We start from the raw sequence: 23,509 nt of genomic DNA, 5'->3' as shown, positions 1-23,509 counted from the left end.
CAGCCTCTGTGACCAATAATATTCCCTCTCTGTCTACATGACCAAGCAGAAGCTCCTCCATCTGACCCTGCTCCCCTGGCCCCTAGATGTTACCACTGCCATATAACTCTCTCTCTCTCTCTCTCTCTCTCTCTCTCTCTCTCTCTCTCTCTCTCTCTCTCTCTCTCTCTCTCTCTCTCTCTCTCTCTCTCTCTCTCTCTCTCTCTCTCTCTCTCTCTCTCTCTCTCTCTCTCTCTCTCTCTCTCTCTCTCTCTTCCTTGATTGCCCTAGTACCGTGCCTGTGCCCGACTGGTGGGCTCTGCCTAAGATTCTCCTTCCTTCCTAGTCGTTGCCTCTGGAAAGCCAACTTGGCTGACTCTTATTTCCTATCACATTCATGTCAGAATGTCACCTCCAGTGACTTCCTCTGGTAACTTCCATTTTCTACCCTGGAGGTCACCCAGCTATACCCTTATCTCCTATGCCATTCCCATGATCTAAATAGCTTTCTCTTGCCCTTCTTCCTGTCATCCTTCCTTTCTGGCTTCCTTCTCCTTCCTCCTTCTTCTCTCCCCCTCCTCTACCTTGATAATCACAGAGCCCTTCACCTTCTAGCATACTATACAGTTTGCCAGATACCATGTTGTGGTTTCACTGTCTGCCTCTATCCTCCAGTGTTTCACTGTCCCACCCCAAAAGTCTAGTCTAGGACCCTCTTCTTGACATTCCACCTGGGATGATTTCCAGGTTTGTGACAGAGCATAAGCTAACACACACACACACACACACACACACACACACACACACACACACACACACACACGTAAATGATGATCATCAAGAAATCTCATTGAACACCTGGCACCAATGGCTGATACCTATAATCCTAGCTACTTAAGAAGCTGAGATCTGAGGATCATGGTTCAAAGCCAGCTGAGGCCGGAAGGTCTGTGAGACTATCATTTCTGGTTAGATACCTGAAAGCAGATATGGAGGTGTGGCACAAGTGGTAGTGCACCAGCCTGGAGCAAAAACAAAACACTAAGAGACTGCACCCAGGCATGAGTTCAAGCCCTAGTATTGGCAAAAAAGAAAAAAAATACATGTACATTGAGATATCTCCTCCACCTTTGAGCAGTCCTCTTCTGCATCGTGGAATGAGAGAAAAGTAGTTAGACCTGTTCTGGCATCTTTCTAATGGGTTGTGACTTGCTTTCCCTATCCTGCAGTTGATGATATTTCCCTTAGACTTCATACCCACAGCAGAAAGCAGTGGGCTCCACAGCAAGCAAAGCTTGGAGGCAGGAAGGTGAGTTTCTGCAAGGCTCACATGTCATCAAGAAGGACTCTTCCAAAGAATGCAGTTGATAGGTGCTTTTGGCTGGTAGGCTTGCCCCACAGACATTCATAACTCTCTGAGTTTTGGTCAGCTAAAAAAGAAGTATGTGGTTGCTTGGCATCAGACAAAGAGTTATCATGTGACAATCCACTAGAAACACAGGTGCCAGGGAGAAACTCACCTTCACCTGCCATCTCACCCCGACTAGTGCAGTGGACAGTCAGTGGCCTGTCTTTGTCACTGATAGGGAGTAGTGCAGACAGGAACAAAGTTGTTTTCTCTGTCTTTGAACCTTTTTGCATGGTGCCGAATGTGTTGAGTCAGTTCTCAGAACCATGATAGGGGCAAGGATGAATACATTCTGGAGCACTTTGCTGTTTCTTTGACCCTACCCACATTTCTGTTAGTTGATTTGTGTACTAGGCTGGTATAGGTCAACTAACACTTGGTCAGGCTCATTGTGTCCCGTGGGCACAGATGACATTTGGCTGTAGCTCTTTTTGTTCCCCAGCCCTGGGTTCTTCTTTCCAAGATTATGTGTCTAGGCTAGATATTGGTGAATCTTGCCTGTAATCCTAGCTACTGGGGAGGTGAACATGGGAAAGAACTGATTTTGAACCCTGTGCAGACAAAACATTCTCAAGACACCTAATTAGAAAAGGCTAGGCATGGAGGTGTGCATCTGGCGTCCTAGTTATAATACAAAGCATAAATAGGGAGATTGGTGCTTCTGGCCAGCCTGGGTGGAAAAAGCGAGACTGTACCTCAAAGTTAATCAGAGCATAATGAAACTGAACACTGTTTGAAAAGGGAAAAGAGAAATGAGACTACAGTATAAAGAATAATTTGTTCTATGTGCATACATTTTATGTATGTAAATATCATAATGAAGCCCTCTCATATTATCAGTGCATACTAATTCAAAGATGAATAACAATAAAAACAACAAGACCAAAAAGGGCTGGAGGTGTGGTTGGGGATGTAGTACACCTGCCTAGCCAAAATCAGGTCCTGAGTTTAACCCCACCCCCACCCCAGTCCCACCCTCCTCTATCCAAAGATATTTGTGAAGAGGTTGGATGAAATGCCAGGAAACCTCCTCAGATAAAGGCCAAATTGACCTTTGGAAAGATGCTCCCAAGAGGTAGACCTTCATGTGGTCCCAACAGGTACCTGGGAGACAGGCTATGAAATGTAGGTGGGGAAAGCCACTCCCACTGGAGGTCACAAACTCCAAACAACTCCATGACACATCAAACCCAGGTATTGACCCAAGAGAGCCCAGCTGTGAGGATCCTAAACTAGATACACAGGCTGCCGAATGATTTGTAGAACTGAACCTCCTCAGAAAGCTCAGTGAGTGGAGAGAGAGACATAATACCAGCCCTGGGATGTACAATTCTAAAATAGGCTTACGACCGTTTTTAGCAATCTCTTAATCCATACAGATAAGCAGATGGCTCATAGGCCAAGACTTCACTCTGAGTTCCCCCAAGCCACAGAATTACCCAGCCCATACCCTGGGACAGAGACACATGGAACAGCTGACTGCACAGGGACAAGGACCAGGGAGTCCTCATGCAAGCAACATCTAAGGGACCACAGATTTCCATGTGGCCCAGATTTGCAATCCTAGACAAAGTCAACCCCACAATATGCCAACAACCTCAGCTGTTGGAACACAGGCTTATCTCCAGGTCATGAAGGTCATTCTGAGGATCCAGATCCCAAGAAGGTTAGACTTAACTGTTAGGTTTTGATAACCTCTATGCTCTCACAGGATAGAGTACAGAAGAACCCTTAGATGCCCAAAGGTCTATCCTGCACTTCAAATTTCAGTTTGACCCCAAACCCTAATTCTTAATCTTCACGGTAGGAACTATGCAGGTAGTAAATTGTATACACAGTATCTAACACCTACCAGGTACTTCACACCAGGGCAGATGCACCCGAGCAGCATAGAGCTCTCATCCTGGATGCAAGCCCTCCATAGTTCAAAGGCCTCATACCCTGCACGCAGACCCCCAAGCCCTCAAACACTTGTCAAGTTGTCACAAGGACCCTCAAATCAGTCAGAGACATCACACTCTACCTGCAGGCCACAAAACAAGACAATCATGCTGTCTTGCTATGCAGATACCTACAAAGTCACCCTATGTGGGATCCATACTAGATTGAGCCCCAGTAAGGTACCACTAGTGTCCTGATACAAGGACAGTGACAGAGAATGAAAGAGATAAGGGATGGAGAGAATGAGGATAGGGAGACCACGTGGAAAATGTGCTGTCTCTGCTGGGCTAGCCTCTGCCTACCATGGACCTGGCACCCGAGGATCCTGCTCTTCCAGGGCAGAGAAGCCCAGGTTCTGCCATCAGGGACTGTTTCCAGGCAGTATCTTGCTGCTCTAGGCCTAATAACCACCTAGACTGGGTGATCTGATCCTGAAACATGGGCGCCCTCTAGCTGTTGAAGTAAGGATGCCTTCAAGGTTTGGAGGGTTCGTGCTGTTCTTGAGTAGCAATCCCACTGCCCACCAGACTGGGCTGTCCTAGTACTGCATGTGGGGAGCTGAGTGGACCAGGCTGGTCCCTGACCACAATTTGAGCATAGGTTACACATGTGCACCACCATTCTTTGATACAAATCGACTGCCTTTCAATTATGTGATATATTGGACTCTTTCCATATCTATCAGTCTTACATCAACTCGTGGACACGCGGTCTTTATCTGAATTTAAGAAGAGAAATGTGTTTAATGTAGTATATGTATTACTTTTACTGATCATTGATACCCCTCCCATTACTAAGTGCCTGTGTTGGCTTTTTCTTACTTTTCTTCTGTTGCTAATACTATTTGTTATAATAGAGGATGATAACAAAATTTGCCATGTTTATGTGATTTTCCAATCATAGAGTTTAATCATGTTCACTAGGCTAATAAACATAGAGCTCATGACAAGTTTGTATGTGTGTCGCTCAGCAATGTAAAAACATTGGAAAGACTAATACAAGTTAATGTTCTATGTGAGTGTGTGTGTGTGTGTGTGTGTGAGAGAGAGAGAGAGAGAGAGAGAGAGAGAGAGAGAGAGAGAGTTTGTGTGTGCGTGTGTGTGTGTGTGTGTGTGTGTGTGTGTGTGTGTGTGTGTGTGTGCATGCTCATCCTGGGGGTTGCATTTGGGGAATGGGTGCTATCACTGAGTTTTTGTGTTTTTTTTTTTTTTTTACTCAAGGCTTGCACTCTACCAGTTGAGCCACAGCTGCACTTTCAGCTTTTTGGTGGTTAATTGGAGGTAAGAGTCTCATAGATTTTTGTTTTTTCTTTTCTTTTCTTTTCTTTTTTTGGGGGGAGGGGGTCTGGTCCTTGGGCCTGAACTCTGGGCCTGGGCGCTGTCCCTCAGCTCTTCACAGCGCCACTTCTGGCTTTTTTCTTTTGGCTTATGTGGTGCTGAGGAATCGAACCCAGGGCCTCATGCATGCAAGGCAAGTGCTCTACCACTGAGCTACCTTCCCAGCCCCTCTCATGGATTTTTCTCCAGGGGATGTTTTTAAAGCACAATCTTCAGCCTCCTGAGTAATTAGAATTGACTATAGGTTTGAGCCACTGGTGCCCAGATACTAATGTCCTTCTTAAAAATTGGTTAAATTTGGCCGGGCGCCGGTGGCTCACGCTTGTAATCCTTGCTACTCAGGAGGCTGAGATCTGAGGATCGCGGTTCAAAGACAGCCCGGGCAGGAAAGTCCGTGAGACTCTTATCTCCAATAAACCACTCGAAAACCGGAAGTGGAACTGTGGCTCAAGTGGTAGAGCGATAGCCTTGAGCTGAAGAGCACAGGGACAGCGCCCAAGCCTAGAGTTCAAACCCCAAATCCGACCAAAAAAAAAAACCAATTGGTTAAATTTGGAAGCTCCTGTAACTATTAATCACCAATTTGGAAAACACATTAAAAAAGATATTTCAGATGACTACTGAAATGGTCTTTTAAATTCTGATTCTGTCCACTGATATCTAAAGGCAGGAACTTATAGGAATTACCATGTTGTAGCTGGTGTTGATTGTATGGCTTATGGTACTTACAATGTTATATTATATTTGCTGTATAGGCTGACCCAGGCAGGGAATATACACAACACTGGTATTTTAGTCACATCCACCTTGAAAATTGGTTAACTGTGTGCATACTTAATGCTTCAACAGCCACAAAAAGTAGAAAGTAGGCTCTCCTGTGCTGTTTTTATCAGTTACTCCAGACTTCATTTGGGGAAGAAAAAGTATTCTGTAAGATCTGGGGAATTTAGAATTTGACAGAATCTCAGAACATGCATTCACTGTCTCCAAACAGAAAGATACCATGGAGCAGTCTCTTGACTTCTCCATTTGGAAAAACAGAATCTCAGTTCAGATGTTCAAAGGTAACTCAAGGAGATATATTATGTCAAACAAAGCCTGAAAAGAATACTGTCCACTGTTGCAACAATGAGAAGTACAAAATGTCATGTCAAAACCAGCTTTACAATGTCGGTGTGGGGGGGGGGAGGGGGGTATAATTGGGTGGGGGGAGGGGGGTAAAATTGGGTGGGGGGAGGGGGGAGGCGGGGAAGGGAAGTGAAGGGTAAACAAAGGAGGAGGCTGCAATGCTTGGTAAGAAATGTATGCATTATCCTGCCCATGTAATTGTAGCCCCCCTGTACAGTATGTTCTCAAATAAAATAAAATACATTTAAAAAAAAAAAGAATACTGTCCATACAGTTTATGCAATAAAAGTGGTGAATGCAATAATTGGCATTAAAATGATTTTATATTACCTTATCTGAATATACTATTTAAAATCGGAGGTAGAATATACTACTTAAAAATCAGTTACAAGATTTGACCAGAATTCCAGAATATTTGTTAGAGCTTCTACCAGAATCTATTTTACTGTCTCAGACTGTATACTATGAATACTATGTATACTATACATGTATAGTATATACTAGTACTATACATATATGCATATACATATATATACTATATACATGTATATACTAGTATACTATGTATACATAGGATACTATGTATACTATGAACTACTATTTCCAATGTATAAAGTATTTGTTAAAATAAGAAGCTATCAAAAGATGTTAGTTTTTACATACTCTGAATTAAGAAAATGCTGTCATATATTCATTTTCCATATAGCATTGACACAAGTTCATTTGGAGGATTTTTGTTGTTGTTTTGTTTTTTGTTTTTAGTTGTTTTGTTGATAACACTGGGGTGTGGCCTCGGGGCATCCCACTTCTTAGAGAGGCACCCTAATACTTCTATCAAAGTTCCTAAAACAATATTTTTTTCAGATATATTCTCAATTTTTTTTTTTATTTCCAGGCTAGTCTTAACTACCTCCTAGTTGGGAGTATAGGTGCATGCCACACCTTCAGCTTTTTTAGTAAAATTGGGTGTTGCTAACTTTTGTGTCCAGGCTGGCCGTGAACCATAATCCTCCCAATATCTGCCTGCTGAGTAGCTTAGATTACAGGCAATAGTCATCATGCACAGCTCCAATTTGTTTCTGAAGTGACATTATATGACTCAAGGAATAAGGCACTGCTGTCTGAGTTGTCTTTCAAAGACTTTATTATGTATGTAAACTCTTATTAATGTAGCAGTCATTAACAGCCTAATAGTGTAGAAAATGAATACAGATAATTTTCGCATTGCTGGTGGATAACATACCTGCTTCTGGTACTTGAGGCAGGTTCTAGGCTGGACAGAAAGTGGCCATTGACATCAAGACCACCTGCTGTTGACCTCAGGGCTTTGATGGAGATCATTCCAGAGAATCAACTCCCAGGTAAATCATTTAATGGGAAGGGGAAACAAAGGAGGAGGCAATAATGCTTGATAAGAAATGTACTCATTATATTGCCCATGGAATTGTAACCCCTCTGTACGGTATTTTCACAATAAAATAAATAAATAAATAAATAAAATGTAAAATGTTCTTGAGTGGCAGCAGAACATGAGAGGAATTGGAAGGTTCTATCTTTCCTTCTGAGAGAAATACGGAAAGTAGTTCAAAGAGACCTACATGCCTGGATTAACGAATCTCCACTTTAAATGAGTAGAATAACTGGAGGCATACTCTATTCTATTCTATTCTATTTTCTCTGTTCCTTCACTAAGCATAATGTTGACCTGGTTCATCCTTGTTGTCCAAAATGGAAGGATCTAAGAGATATTCCAGTGTGTGTGTGTGCGTGTACGTGTGTGTGTGTGTGTGTGTGTGTGTGTGTGTGTGTGTGTGTGTGTGTGTGTGTGTGTGTGTACTACAACTTCTTTATTTACTCATCTTTTGAAGGGTATGTCATTCTACATGGTCCAGAAGGTCCCATGACTACAGAGTCCTGTCAAATACTAGAGCTGGTACCCCTACTCTTGGCTAGCAGTTGTAAAAGGGGCTGACCAGACATGTTCACAAAATGTACAGGAAATATTCGGTGACCCCATTAATTTTTAAAATATTATTAATGTAGCTTTATTTCAATGGATTATGTTATATTAACTAAATTATTTTGCAATGCTTTCTAATAGGATATTTTTTTACATATGCATGGTCTAATACTCTGTTATCTTCAAGTGGTTATACGAAGGTGTCTCAATTTAACCTGTTAATTCATGAGTACAATACCACACTCCTTCATCTACCCCAACATCATCCATCCAAGCAAGTTACCTGGCCACTATCCCAGGAGTTGCAGCTTGTTGGAATTTTCATTTGCTGGTTTTTGTTTTTGCTTTAAAAGGCCAGTATAGTTTTTTTTTTTTAAGTAAAAGCGCACAACTTTTATTCCTTTTTTTGAGCATGAAGGAAGGGCCTGACCATACATTTACCATGGTGCAACACTTTCATCTAGCAGAGAAAAATGGTGACTTGTTCACATGGTCTGAGTTTTTTTTTAAACACTTTCTTAAATTAAAATTCATGTTGATCAACGACACCTGAATCAAACTGAATAACGACTAATGGACCAGGCAGTGCAGCAAAACCTGCCCAAGTAAAATTCCATTACTGTGCAATCCATTAGCCTTTACTGAGTTCTGTCCTTGAAATCATAGTGACAGCAGCAAGAAGTGACCTAAGATTGGAGGACTCTGGTGAAACTATGTGAAGGCACAGTAAAGTCCTTGCCAGTCTCCCTCACTTATGATGAGAACATTATGTCAGAAGGGGAAACTCAGGGGAAGAATAGCACAACATTCTCCAACAGGAAGTTATAACTGTAGCTGTTCAGCCAAGAGAACTCTAAGGCCTGCAGTTGTGATCACAAGGTGATGGCTCAGGAAGTCTGAGTGTGACTGAGGAGCTTCTGCTGGCTGTGATGAGTGGGAGAAGCATATCCAGCGGGGCTGGAGCAGATCCCAAAGGTTGAGGAGTGACGGTGATCAGGCAGAGTCTGTACATCTCCAATACTAGTATCTAATACTCATTGCTGATCAGGCAGCAATCAAGTCTTTCATACCTCTAATCCCAGGCCTAGGATAATACACAATAGCAGGCTAGGGGAAAAAATTGATAGAGTCGGGGCTAGGAAGTTGGCTCAGTGGTAGAGTGCTTGCCTTGCATGCCTGAGGCCCTGGGTTCAATTCTTCAGCACCACATAAGCAAAAAGAAAAAAGTCGAAAGTGGTGCTGTGGCTCAAGTGGTAGAGCGCTAGCCTTGAGCTGAAGAGCTGAGGGACAGCACTCAGGCCCAGAGTTCAGGCCCCACGACCGGACCCCCCCAAGAAAAAAAAATTGATAGAGCCACCCAAGAAGGACACAGGCAGAAATCTGAGAGCTGATACCTAGACCCTGAAGCTGCCAATCATAGCCCAGAGCCTGAAAATTTGTGGTACACAAAAGATGTTTAGATGCTGTTGCTGTGACTCCAAAGGCAGAACTCTGGAACGGTGCCTTCCCCAGCAATGGTTCTCCCAGTGTGCTTGGAGGTATTGATTCTCCTGATGGTTCTCTATTTTACCGTCATTTGATCCAGAATCCTTCAGTGCCAAGCTTAGGAATAATAGAGCAAAAGACCATGAAAGTTCCCCTCGCAGGAGTGAATCCCTGTTTCTCTAGCTATTAGATGGCAACAAAACCTACCCAAATGTGGTTCTTTGACCATTCAATCTATTAACAATTGTCGACCTGTGCTTTGAAAGACTCCATGTAGAAGCTTTCGTTCCCGGTGATTTGTTCTCCTGGTCCTTTGGAGGTATTACTGCTCTTGGCAATTCTGTTTTTCACCTGGGCGGGGTGCAGGATCCTTCAGAGCTAAGCTCAGGAAAACCAAAGTAAATACAGTGGCGCATCCATCCTGTGTGATGGCTTTGGGTTTCTCTAGTCTTTAGATGGCAGTATTGCGCCAAGCCGCAAAATTGCCAAACTCCTCTCCCGCTCTTCGTGCTTGAAAAAAATGGCCCAACTAATAGAATAGAACTGAAAACCCAAAAATGAACCCACAGACCTATCTGTGGGTTCATTAGCTACCTAATCTTCGATGCGGGAGCTAAAAAAATAAATGGAAGAAAGACTGCCTCTTCAGTAAATGGTGCTGGCAAAATTGGTTATTCACCTGTAGAAAACTAAAGCTAGATCCTTATATATCACCCCGCACAAGAATCAACTCCAAGTGGATCAAAGACCTCGGAAATAAAGCAGACACCCTGAAAATATTACAGGAAGGAATAGGAGAAACCCTAGGTCTCCTTGGCACAGGCCGAAATTTTCTTAGTAGAGACCCAGAAACACAACAAATCAAAGAAAGGTTGGACAAATGGGATTGCATGAAGCTGCAGAGCTTCTGCATGGCAAAGGACATAGCTAGCAAGATCAATAGAAAGCCCACGGATTGGGAGAAGATCTTCACTAGCCATACAATGGGCAAGAGTTTCATATCTAAAATATACTTGGAACTCAAAAAACTAAATCCCCCAACAGCAAATCCTCAAAGAAACAACTGCCTGACAAATAAGTGGGCTAAAGACTTAAAGAGAAACATCTCTGAGGAGGAAGTAAGAATGGCCAATAGACAGATAAAGAAATACTCAACCTCTCTAGCCATAAAAGAAATGCAAATCAAAACAACATTGAGATTCCACCCCACCACAGCTAGAATGGCTAGAATCAAGAAATTTAATAACAGATGCTGGAGGGGATGTGGCCAAAAGGGAATCCTACTGTTCAACCACTTTGGAAAGTAGTATGGAGGTTCCTCAAAAGACTCCACATAGAGCTCCCCTATGACCCAGCAATCCCACTTTTGGGCATTTACCTGAATGATCACAAAAAAGGCCATACTAAGGCAACCAGCACAACTATGTTTATAGCAGCATTATTTACCATAGCTAAGCTATGGAACGAACACAGATGCCCCTCAGTAGATGAATGGATCAAGAAAATGTGATATATATATATGTATATCATGGAATTCTATGCCTCCATCAGAAAGAATGACATTGCCCCATTTATTAGGGAATGGAAAGACTTGGAAAAAATCAGGTTAAGTGAAGTAAGGCAGGCCCAAAGAAACACAGGTCCCATGGTTTTCCTTATTTGCAATAACTAGTACATGTGAAGGACAAGCAAAAAAAGGCCAAAAGCTATGCACATACGGCCATGTAAGATGATGTTAAGGGAAATGAAGCCCAAGATAGGGACACAAATATCTTTTTGTCTTTCTTGCTATTGTTTCTAACGTATTTATAATGTACCACATGATTTTTTTTTGTTTCTTTGGTATGTTCCTCCCCATGGTATAAGCCCTGTTTTCACTGTATTTGATGCCAGCGCCCTGCATCTTGTATATACATTTCTCTAATTCAGGGAGGGGAAGGAAAAAAAACAAAATGCTTAAATAAAGATACAGGTTGACCCATTGTAACAATGAGATGTTCAAAAAACTATGTTGAAAACAAACTTTACAACTTTGGCAGGGGTGGGGGGACGTGGTAGGTGGGAGGGAAGGGATAGTAAGGGGAAAACAAAGGAGGAAGCAGCAATGCTCAATAGGAAATGTACTCATTACCTTGCTCAAGTAACTGTAACCCCTCTGTACAGCATTTTTACAATAAAAAACGTACTAAAACAAAACGGTCCAGGCAACTAAAATACTGTGTTGGATGAAGGTTTCAATTCAAATCGGGAAAGCTAGCTGTGTAGATGTCTGCTTAAAGAAATGAAAGCAGTCAAACTGGACACATTTTTTATCCTTTTAAAGCTTTTCCTCTGAAAACTGACCTTAAAAAAATTGTGGTGACAGTCTGGGGCCTTGAAATCAGGATATGAGTGATATCTCTTTTGTTTCCTTTTTCCTTCCTTCCTTCCTTCCTTCCTTCCTTCCTTCCTTCCTTTCTTCCTTCCTTCCTTCCTTCCTTCCTTCCTTCCTTCCTTCCTTCCTTCCTTGTCAGTTGTGGAGCTTGAACTCTGGGCGCTGTCCCTCAGATCTTCAGCTCAAGGCCAGAGCTCTACCTCTTGAGCCACAGCACTGCATTCCGGCTTATTTGCGATAAGAGTCTCACAGACTTTCCTGCCTGGGCTGGCTTTGAACTGCCGTCCTCATATCTCAGCCTACTTAGTAGCTAGAATTACAAGCCTGAGCCACCAGCGACCGGCATCTCTTGTTTTCTTCTGTTCTTACCACTTCTGGGGCTTAAATGCAGAGCCAAGGCATTGTTTCTGAGCTTTTTTTGCCCAAAGTTAGTGCTCTACCCATTGAGCAACAACTCTACTTCTGGCTTTTTGGTAGTTTTTATTGGATAAGTCTCTTGGACTTTCTTGCCAAAGCTGGCATGGAATCAATCCTCAGAACTCAACCTCCTGAGGAGCTCTGCTCAGCCTCAAAATGACACTCTTGTTCTTTACTTGAATAAGTTCAATGGTTTCAGGTTCTATGTATAAGTAATAACATGTAGTATATATCTCTGCTGATTAGGACATCAGGGGTTGAGACCGAGAGATATCATTTGAAACTTTCACTTGAGGAATAGCAAAATTTCAAGCAGTTGCCTAAATGAATAATAAAGCCTTTGGAACTTTTCCTAGGCAGAGGATTACTGTATCAGGAATGTTGTGTTCATGAATACAAATACTTCTATCTGTCTGCATAGATGCTTCCATTATTAGAAATGTACTGATTATGAATACAGATATTATCTTCAAGTAGTTATACAAAGCTGTTTATGAATACAATGCATCTTGATCCATGTCACCTCTTGACATTCTTACCCATCCCTCCCAACCCACTCCCAATACATATTCTTAGGCACACAAATAGTAAGCTGTGGTGTGTAGTTTGTGTTCTCAGGAGTTCCTCTTACACAGCTCACAATTTGGTATGATGACCTGCTGCCATCCCCACTGCCATCATCTCATTTCTCCAGAGCCAGAGACATGTGGAAAAGAAAGCCAGGAAGGAAGCCCAGATGAGCAAGTAGCTTTGAAAAGGTAAGTTACTAGTTGGAGGCCAGTGGCTCAGGCCTGTCATTCTGGCTACTCAAGGAGGATGAGATCTTAGGATCACAGTTCAAAGCCAGCCCAAACAGAGTCCATCACCACTTAACCAGGAAAATGGTTAAGTGGGAATGGAGGCATGACACAAGTGGTAGAGTGCCAGCCATGAACAACAAAGCTGAGGGAGACCCAAGGCAAAACAACAACAAAAATGACAACAGAAATGTAAGGCAGTGCACAATGTAACACTGGCTCCTCTATTTCATTCATGTGTGGTTCTCTTAATTAGATTGGAAAAAGTCTGAGTCTCTGTCTGGGCAGCTGCTATCAGAGGACCATAAGGAGTATCACACTGCTTGGTGGGCAATGTGAAATTCTGTAGGGAGGAAACACTGTGGAGGTGGAAGGCTCTCTGTAGAGCAGAGCAACGCATGACGCTCAGGCACACTCCAACCCAACAGATATTCCACAGGATGCTCACTGAACAAGTGACCACCCCCACCTGCTGGGTCTAAGGGACACTTAAACTTTTTCAAGCTGGTTTACATGCAGTGTGGTTAGATGGTATTTCTTTTTCCTACCATAAGCATCATTTTAAAGAAATAAGATTAAAAATAAATTAGGAAATAGGTTCCATATAGACCATACAAATTAACTCCATGCATACACATATCTATTTAATTATATACAAATTAGGTATCTCAAGCACTATAATAAAAGTGTTAACACAGGATTTCCAAGTCTTGCCCATGAGAGAGAGAGAGACAGATAGACAGACAGCAGACAGACAGACAGATAGACGGAAGGAGGGAGGGAGAGGCGGGGGGGAAGGACAGGGAGAAAGACTTCAGTGGCAGGGTCCCCGGTGGGAGTAGAAGCCATGAAATCTGGAGAATAAGGAGATGATTTTGGAGAGAGGCAGGAGTCAGGTCTTAAGGAAGATAATTTTTTGTGGGCTAAAGTTTGAACTCAGGGCCTGGACACTGTCCCTCACTTTTTCTTTTTTTCTTTTCTTTTCTTTTCTTTTTTTGTGGTCAAGGCAAGCACCCTGTCACTTGAACCACAGCTCTACTGCCCACTTTCTTTTTGTTTTATAATTGGAGGTAAGAGTCTCAGAGACTTTCCTGCCCAAGCTGGCTTTAAACCGCAATCCTCAAATCTCAGCTTCCTGAGTGGATAGGATTACAGGCATGGACCATCAGCGCTTGGCTTTGGGAAGTATTCAATGTCATGGAGAAGCAACACCAAGTCACACCTTCTGTGACCTGACCTGGGGCACACCCTAAGCCAAGGTACAGCATCAACTGTCCTATAAAAAAAGCTAGAAATTTATTGGAATGATTCAAACAATATAAAATGAAGTGTACTTATGTTCCCTGGAGAGAGAAACCTCTCTCTCAGAATGCTGGGACAGCATTCTGGGGAAGGGTCATCCAGGGAAAGCTGAGAAAGTAAACAGAGAAAGAAAGGCTCTCTGGTTGACCAGAGAAGTCTAAGGGGATCTTGGTGTCCTTCCCTATAGGATATGAAGTGTTATATGAAGCCCTCCCTCCCAAGTATCCCGTAGTGGCATCAGTAGATATAATGATAGGAAATGAGCCAGGCTCCTGTCCACGTACTTTCCCTGTACTACCTTGTTATATCCTCACAAGTACAGCCCAGTAGTTGGGTATTGTGATTTACTATTAGCAAACTTATTTATTGGAGACAATAGTTACCTTCTCAGGATAATGTATACAATACACACAGTAGAACTGGGGAACAAGGACATTTGTATAGAATCAGAGCAAGTGTCCTTAATGACTATACTACACTGTTCTCACAAAAACAAAATCCAAACATCCACAATGCTCACCAAATAAGAAATTATGCTATTGGCTATGAGCAAGTAGAAATTCCATCAATCAGACGTAGAATGGCAATTTTTCACACAAAAACGGAAGCCAGAGCTGAATGCTGGTGGCTCACCTCTGTAATCCAAGCTACTCAGGAGGTTGAGCTCTGAGGATCATGGTTCAAAGCCAGCCTGGGCAGGAAAATCCATGGGACTCTTATCTCCAACTAACCACCAGAAAACTGGACATGGTGTTGTGGCTCAAAGTGTTAGAGTGCCAGTCTTGAGCAAAAGGGCTCAGGGACAGTGCCCAGGCCCCAAGTTCAAGACTCATGACCACCACCAACAACAACAACAAAGATGGAAGCCAGATGCTGGTGGCTCACATCTGCAACCCTCACTACTGAAGAGGCTGAGATCTGAGAATCTTGGTTTGAAGGCAGCCTGGGTAGGAAAGTTTATAAGGCTCTTATCTCCAACTAGCCACCAAAAAGCTAGCAGTGGAGCTGAATACAGTTCAAGTGGTAGAGCAATTGCTTTGAGGAAAAAACAAAAGAAAAGCTCAAGGACAGCACACAGGCCCCAGGACTAGCACTAGAAAGGATAGGTAGGTAGGTAGATAGATAGATAGATAGATAGATAGATAGATAGATACATACATACATACATACATACCTAAATACATAGATAGATAGATACATACATACATACATAGATACATAGATAGATAGACAGATAGATAGATAGATAGATACATACATACATACATACATACATATATACAAACATACATACATAGAAAGGGTGGGTCTAGGTCAGGTATAATCTGTGATCCACTGATGCCATCAAGGACCACTAATCATTTTCTTTACAATTGGGTCCAGGAATCACAAACACATGTGGCAATATACAAGTATGAGAAGGTACTTTCTATTCTTGCATCTTCCCAATGAGCAAGTGTCCCCTAATCCCTCAATATGCATTCTTTTCCTTTCACCCTGGCCAATGCTGGGTCACTCCCATTCCTCATTCAGCTGGGAGCCAGTTTAAAGGATGAGCACACTATCTTTACTAAAAAGTTCCGGAATAGGGCTGGGAGATGGCTCAGTGGTAGCGTGCTTACCTTGCACGCATGAGGCCCTGGGTTCGATTCCTCAGAACCACATAAGCAGAAAAAGCCGGAAATGGTGCTGTGGCTCAAGGCTAGTGCTTTACCACTTGAGCTCTACCACTTGAGTGGTAGAGCACTAGCCTTGAGCTGAAGAGCTGAGGGACAGTGGCCAGGCCCAGAGTTCAGGCCCCATGATCGGAAACAAAACAAAACAAAACAAGAAAAAGAAAATTCCAGAATAGAGTGGTTCACTTCTTATTCATCCTTCAGAACTCAGCTTAGACATCATCCATAAGTAGTTTTCTGTCCTCTTCTCCATCTCCTGGACAAAAGCCTATCTCAGAACTCCCACAACACCCTGATTTTGACCCTCTTGCAGCCCCAACCCTACTGAAGATGGTTCCCTGTTTTTCTTATCCACTAGCGTTGGAGCCAACCCTGGCCAGTGAATTTCTCTGGTTTATCTGTCTTCACACAAGCTCCACTGCAGGGGGTAGTCACAGATATCCATCAAATAATGTAAGGGGAATTTGGGACTCTTTATAAACATGTCACTGTAAAACCGAATTCGGAAATCCTTACCCAAAAGACCACCAGAGACCGTCACCAATGTAAAAGCAAAGTAGTCTTTATTGCAAGCTTGAGCTTGGTCCTCCACGCACCAGGTAACTGGTGACGCTAAGAGGCCCTGAGCCCAGGGTTATAGCACTTTTTATACACTTTTTTAGGGAAGGCAGGGACTTTGTATACATCATAGCATCTTACAACAAATTATTATACATCGCGGGAAAATCATAATACAATTCTATAGTATGATTGGCACACTACAAAGCAGAAACAGGTTGTTGGTTAGATCAGAGGGCTGACATACTTTAAACTGGTTGGCTTGCACCACAGGGAGTCTCAAGGAGATAAGTTGTAAATCGCAGGGTTCCTTTCTTAAACAAACACCACCTGTGGCCTGACTGCTTGGTCACCATGCCCTCCAGCACCTGCCTGCCTGCGGTTTTCCCAAGGATTGTTTATGTTCTTAGTGCCAGAGAATTGCTTCTTCTGTTCATTCCCAGGCTGGGCTCATGGTCAGCTGCATAACTCATACCTCAGAAGATGACAGCTAGCTCAAGATGGAGTCACTCAGGCCTCAGGCTCCTCAGTCACTATTTGAAGCCTATGGAATCCATGCAGCATTCCTACAGTGAGAAAATTAGGGAATGTGCATAAGATCACAGGAGCAGTAAGGAACAGTTCTACTTGGGAACCCTCTAACTCCAGATGCTATGTCCCTAATAATGGCATACTACCTCTCTCTGGACTCTCAAGTGTCCTTGGAAGCTGAGCTAGGAAGCATTCATGGGACAATGTTTAGAAAGGAATGTCCTAGAGGGCTGGGAAGGTGGCTCAGTGGTAGAGCACTTGCCTTGCATGCCTGAGGCCCTGGGTTCCATTCCTCAGCACCACATAAGCAAAAAGAAAAAAGACAGAAGTGGCGCTGTGGCTCAAGTGGTAGAGTGCTAGCCTTGAGCTGAAGAGCTGAGGGACAGCGCCCAGTCCCAGAGTTCAGGCCCCATGACCGGACCCCCCCCCCTAAAAAAAAAAGAAAGAAAGAAAGGAATGTTCTAGAAACTGGACATGTCTGTCCAAGTCAGTATAGAATTCAGGTAATATTTATCATTTCTTTTCCATGATAGGCTGTGTTCCCAGTGCCCAGAGTGCTGCCCAAACACACTTCAAACACTTGCTGCCATTAACTTGTGTTCTAGTGTGGGTGAGGAAGAATAAGTAGCTAAACACTCAATTGCATACTGTGTCCAAAACACCGTGAAGAATTCTATTGCTCTTGAATTTTAAAAACAATCACACATACTTTATCTAGCTGTCCTTGGTGATACAAAATATACTTAGGAAAAGAATTCATTTCATATCAAAGGAACAGAATTCATTGAACAATATCAGTTAAATATGATGATATTTTTCCATGAGTGGCAAAAACGCACAGGTAAATGACAGACATCTGGGCAAGGAACGGGTTTTGAACTTTTCAAGCCTATCTTTTTCAATATTAGGAAAAAGGAATCCATGATCCTGCCACGCACCACTGCACAGATGTGGAAGTGTGTCCCACCACCCTCACATTCATAAGAATACACACACACACACACACACACAAACACACACACACACACACACACGTATACATTTGGTCTAGAATGGAAGGGATGCTCTTCTTATCAGCATTAAAAAAAAAAACAACCAATATAACCCAAAGATGCCAACTTTGGGTGGAGGACTGTGATGCAGGGTCCTCCAGTTAGGAATGTTTAGTCAGATAGGCTAGAAAGACACAGACACATAACAGCAGTCCCAAAGCAATGAAAGGACTGATTGAGGGTGAGGGGTAGAAAGGAAGATGAGCCAAATCAACAGAAGAAAGCCAAAGTGTCTCTTCTTACCAACGAACCGCCCACTTGGTCACTAAGGTCTCTAAGTTCATGTCATAGATCCTGCTGATAGCGGCCTCAGTGCCATCTATACCTTTCATCATCAAATCAACAAAGCCTAACTGTCCAGGGTCTATTCATCTAACATGTCTTTACTGAAGGCACACTCTGTGCAGTGGTCTCATCACCAAAGTACCCATTGTAGCCCCATCCTAAGGACAAAGCCCAGTCTGTCAAGGGCTCTCCAAGATACACAATGAAGGAGAAAAGCCGGGGTCCATGCTGATATTTGACACTTGAGAACAGAGTGGGGACAGAAGACCTTCTTATTCCTCTAAATGATCAGGAAATCAAGCAGAGGAACTGCCATGTCTGTTCCTTCAGTAGACTATTTCCAGGTGAGAACCCCCGTACCCGCCACTGTGAAGGGGGACATGTGGCTACTGCACTAACACCCATGTGGTTCTGGACTATGGACACTCTAGGAATAAAAGAAAACACAGACACATCTTGACGGACAGAAAGCATAACTGAGACACTGTCTGAATTTACTTCTGTGCAATATATCCTGAAGTGTAACAATCCTCAGAGGACTCAGCCTGTGGGGCAGGGAGCCATACTGAAAATGACAACATGAAATAATGATGGGAAGACTGGAACAAGATGGGGGCCCACAGCTCAGGTGGTCAGGAAAGGGTTCTCCCTGGGGATGGGGTGTGACAACCCTTATCTGAGTTAATTAGGACCAGAAGTTCTCGGGATGATTTCCAGATTTTAGAGTATTTGCATACACACATTTATATACACACATACATAAATACACATAGGTATACCATGGGATTTTTATGGTCATGGAATCCAGGTACAAACACAAAATTCATTTGTATTCCACATACAAATATGCATATAACCTAAACCTGATTGTGTAAACACTGGACCAAGGGCCAAGCATGCTAAACTCACCCTCTATCACTGAGTTTATGCCCAAACCCCATCTGCATTTTAACAATAAGCTGTCAAAAGAGATCCGCTGTGGAATTTTTCACCATGGTATCATAGTGATGCTTTGAAATCCTTAGAGTTTCAGATTAGAGAAGCTCAACCCGTGTTTTTATCTCTGTGTGCAAATGAGGAAAGTTAGGTTCAGAGAAGTTCAACCACACATCAAAGATCACAAAACTAATTCTTGACTGTGACTACTTCTAACCTAAGTCTGTTCAAATAAAACATCTTCAAACTATGCAGTACATAAGTCTCTCCTCTTGCCTGTTTTTCTACTTTTTGGTTTTTAAAACTAGTTTTATTATCTTTAAGTAGTTGTACAAAGGAGTTGCCACTCACCAAAACAGTTGATGAATACAGTGAATCCTGATCAATGTCACTCTTTCAACATTCTCACCCATCCCTCCCAACCTACCTCCACCCCTTCCCTAACTTATCTTAATTTTAGTTTTTATGTATTGCATTTTTTGCCATTTAACAAATCAGTTTATATGTACATTGCATTTTTTATTGTCAAGGTGATGTACCGAGGGGTTACAGTTACATAAGTAAGGTAATCTGTACATTTCTTGTCAAACTTGTTACCCCTTCCCTCATTTTATCCCTGCTTTCCCTCTCCCCACCCTCCCCACCTCCAAGTTGTACAGATCATTTTCAACATATTATCTTGTGTATATCGCTATTGCATTGGTTCTTTGTCTCACCATTCTGTTGTTCCCTTTCCCTTTCCTAATTCAAATTAGCAATGCCAGGGCACCAAAATTAAGTACAGTGACAACAGGGGATATACCATAAGAGGAAAAACATATACATGAAACCAAAAAAAATCACATAGTACATTAAAAACAACAACAACAAAGAAAAACCTCTTGTGTCCATGTCTTGGAGTTCATTTTACTTAGTGTCATCTTATATGGCCATATGTACATAGCTACTGAGCTATTCTGCTCGTCTGTTAAGATTATCCTAGATGTATACTAATTATTGCAAATAAGGGAAACCATGGGACCTATGTTTCTTTGGGTCTGGCTTACTTCACTTAATACAATTTTTTCCAAGTTTCTCCATTACCTTACAAATGGGGCAGTACCATTCTTTCTGATAGAAGCATAGAATTCCATTGTGTACACACACACACACACACACACACACACACACACACTACATTTTCTTGATCCATTCATCAACTGAGGGGCATCTGGGTTGGTTCCATAGCTTAGTTATGGTGAATAATGCTATGATAAACATAGTTGTGCTGGTAGCTTTAGTGTGTCCTTGTTTGTTATCCTTTGGGTAAGTGCCCAGAGTAGGGATTGCTGGGTCATAGGGGAGCTCTATGTGGAGTCTTTTGAGAAACCTTCATACTGCTTTCCAAAGTGGTTGAACAAGTTTATACTCACACCAACAGTGCAGTAGTGTTCCCTTTTGTCCACATCCCCTCCAGCATCTGTTGTTATTAGATTTCTTGATTATAGCCATTCTAACTGGGGTGAGGTGGTATCTCAATGTTGTTTTGATTTGCATTTATTTCATGGCTAGAGAGGTTGAGCATTTCTTCATGTGTCTATTGGCCATTCTTATTTCTTCTTCACAGAGTCTTTCTTTAAGTCTTTAGCCCACTTATTAATGGGGCGGTTGTTTCTTTGAGGTCTTTGAGGATTGGTTTTTGGGAGAGTTAATTTTTTGAGTTCTAATACAATGTATTTTTATGTGTGTCTTCACTTCAACATCTTCACCCCTCTTCAACCCACCCCATCCCTTATATTTCTGAATTCTGTGGTATATGCAATGAATTCTTGCCTACACTCTCCCCACCTTCTCATCTTTATTGTTTTACACTCCTCTCACCTTGCCCCCCCCTTTCCCTCTTGTAAGTAAAGTACCCATCTCCAGGCACTTATTTTTTGGGGCTTTGGTCTAGTCTTTTTTAAAGAATTACACAACTTTCACCCTATTTATTTTATTTTAGTGCCTGTGCTGGGACTTGAACTCAGTGCCCCACCATTTGAGCCACAGTTCTACTTCTGGCTCTTTTGGTGGTTTATTGGAGATAATAGTCTCATGGACTTTGTTGTCTGGAGTGGCTTAGAACTGCAATCCTTAGATCTTGGCCTCCTGAGAAGCTAGGATTACACTGGTGAGCCACCAGTGCCCAGCTTCTCTTGCCTATTTTAATTGGTATTCGCCACTTTATACTTTCTTATATTCTCCTTACCTTTAAATTTGTACCATCTGTTAAGTATTGTACATAGACTGTAAGCACAGAATTATTATCTGGAGAGGGTAAGCATTCCTTGCAAAGCACATCTGTTTCCACAACCCAGACCTGAACTCTGATGTTCAAGTTTATTTCCCACCCATATGCTGTCTACAAAAAGAAAATGGACCACTGCAGCTTAGTGTCTACTCAGCTATTTTCACACAGCCCCAAGTATGATTTTCAGTGTAACCAACTAGCAACTGAAAAGAGTAAAAGCAGTCCTTGCCTAAAAATATTGTTCATCAAACATTTTCTTTCATTTATTTTCTTTTTGCCAGTCCTGGGACTTGAACACGGGGCCTAGGCACTATCCCTGAGCTTCTTTTGCTCAAGGCTAGCACTCTACCACTTGGAGCCAGTTCCAGCCTTTTCTGAGTAGTTTATTGCAGATAAGAGTCTCAAGGACTTTCCTGCCCAGGTTGGCTTTGAACTGTGATCCTCAGATCTCAGCTTCCTGAGGAGCTAGGATTACAGGCATGAGCCATCCACTGGCACCAGACTTCAAACATTTTCTTAAATTCTAAGATGGCTGGTCCAGCTAAAGAGACAGTTTCCCCTTTGACAGGTAGCTATTTTAATTCTGCTCTTTAATTCTGTTGCTGATTCTGAGAGGATCAGCCAAGCAAGGCCAATCACTTGGGATTATGGGGCAAAACAACACTGACACACCCAAGTCAACATACAAGTCAATCTGACCAATGGACATGTGTCAAACTAGAGAATCTGTATGGGGAATTAAATCTGTGAATAGCCTTAATACCAAGTTTCTGATCCTGTGGAGGTCTAGTGCTCAGGATCTCTGCTGGACTCCAGCAAACAGGACAAATAGCAATGCCTCCTCCTTTGGCTATATCAGACACTGCAGATTACGGCTTGCATAGATATTTGACTAAACTGCTCTAGATATTTTCATGCTACCATCACAGAACCTACTAAAAGCATGCCTAGTCCTAAATCACATCCTGACCCTTCTGCCTCTCATGAGTCCCAGCAAAAGTTTCTCTGGTGTTTCCATTGGGCAAATGTTGCCTTCCTTGAAAACACTTCAGTGATGTTTGTCCCTTACAGAAGTGTGGTTGAGGAGGGAGATGAGGGCAAGAAAATATTGTTTGTGAAACTGTTGTACACTTATTTGAGCCCAGTGATGTCCAGAAGCTTAACAATTCCCATGGGAAATTTCAGTCCTGTTTCTCCTCCTAAATACTGCAATCCCCAGTTAGAGAAAGAGACATACACCACAAGCCAACTTTCCAACTATCCTTCTGACACCAGAAAAATGGAGTATCTGAGAAAAACCAAGTCCTCTCAAAAAGTACCCTTCATGGTTGACTAAAGCAGAATTCTGTTCTCAGGACGCTAATGTACACACTGCCTGTTCTAGGAGATTCACTCTCAGTCTGTCTCACATGTTCTTCTCTCATCTGGACAATACCAGGGACTTTTAACACTCACTTCTTTCTCAGCGTCTCTCAATGTTTCTCCATCCACTTCACCTGTTTTCCATTATGTGTCTCAGACTCTGTCTCTGACACTGTCTGTCTCTGTCCTCCATCTGTGTGTATGTCCTAAACATCTTCTCTAGGTCTGTCTCTCCTCGTGTCTCTGCAGCTTCTGCACTCTCTGGGTCTCTCTCTCTGTCATGTCATTCTTTCCCATGCGCCTGTCTCTCATTCTCTCTTAGGCCATCTCAAGCATGTTCATGATTCTGAACCTGTCCAGCCATCTGGTCCCTGGTGTGCCGCCTCCTCTGTTGAAGTCCTGGAAACAGCTCTGTGCTGAGAACCCAAGGAGGCTAGAGAGACTGCACTGGGGAAGGCAGGATCTGTAGGCCCATCTTTCATCACAGGAAAGGGACACTTTACAGAAAGCAGCCATTGGTTTGCTGCTGCTCTTGCCACAGGAGCCAGAAGGGAGGTGTTGGCTGGTCCTGGCAGCACGGCTCAGCCTCTGATCATGACCTCTCCCAGGCCAGACTAGACACAGCCTTGGGAAGATTGAAGATAGCCGAGGTGTCACTGGCAGTCCCCCTGGGAACCAATGAGGAGTCAGTCATCAGAGAGCACTTGCTCCT

General features: G+C 42.8%; 2 long non-coding RNA genes across 2 annotated transcripts in view; one reads left to right on the top strand and one right to left on the bottom strand.

The window, feature by feature from the left end:
• Positions 1-7,322, top strand: part of LOC138840337 (uncharacterized) — a 134,048-nt gene extending 126,726 nt beyond the window's left edge. The window contains exons 4-5 of the long non-coding RNA XR_011376071.1: positions 4,549-4,608; positions 7,055-7,322. This is a non-coding gene — a long non-coding RNA (uncharacterized lncRNA). The remainder of the gene's footprint in view (positions 1-4,548; positions 4,609-7,054) is intronic.
• A 9,028-nt stretch (positions 7,323-16,350) lies between these two features.
• The window catches only part of LOC138840334 (uncharacterized), a 245,295-nt gene continuing 238,136 nt past the window's right edge, over positions 16,351-23,509 (bottom strand). The window contains exon 5 of the long non-coding RNA XR_011376069.1: positions 16,351-16,928. This is a non-coding gene — a long non-coding RNA (uncharacterized lncRNA). The remainder of the gene's footprint in view (positions 16,929-23,509) is intronic.

The sequence above is a fragment of the Dipodomys merriami genome, unplaced genomic scaffold (genome assembly GCF_024711535.1).
Source record: "Dipodomys merriami isolate MVZ:Mamm:240054 unplaced genomic scaffold, mDipMer1.0.p SCAF_3, whole genome shotgun sequence".
Lineage (NCBI taxonomy): Eukaryota > Metazoa > Chordata > Mammalia > Rodentia > Heteromyidae > Dipodomys > Dipodomys merriami.
The sequence above is the reverse complement of the archived record's forward strand: the minus strand, read 5'-3'. Positions and strand labels throughout refer to the sequence as shown.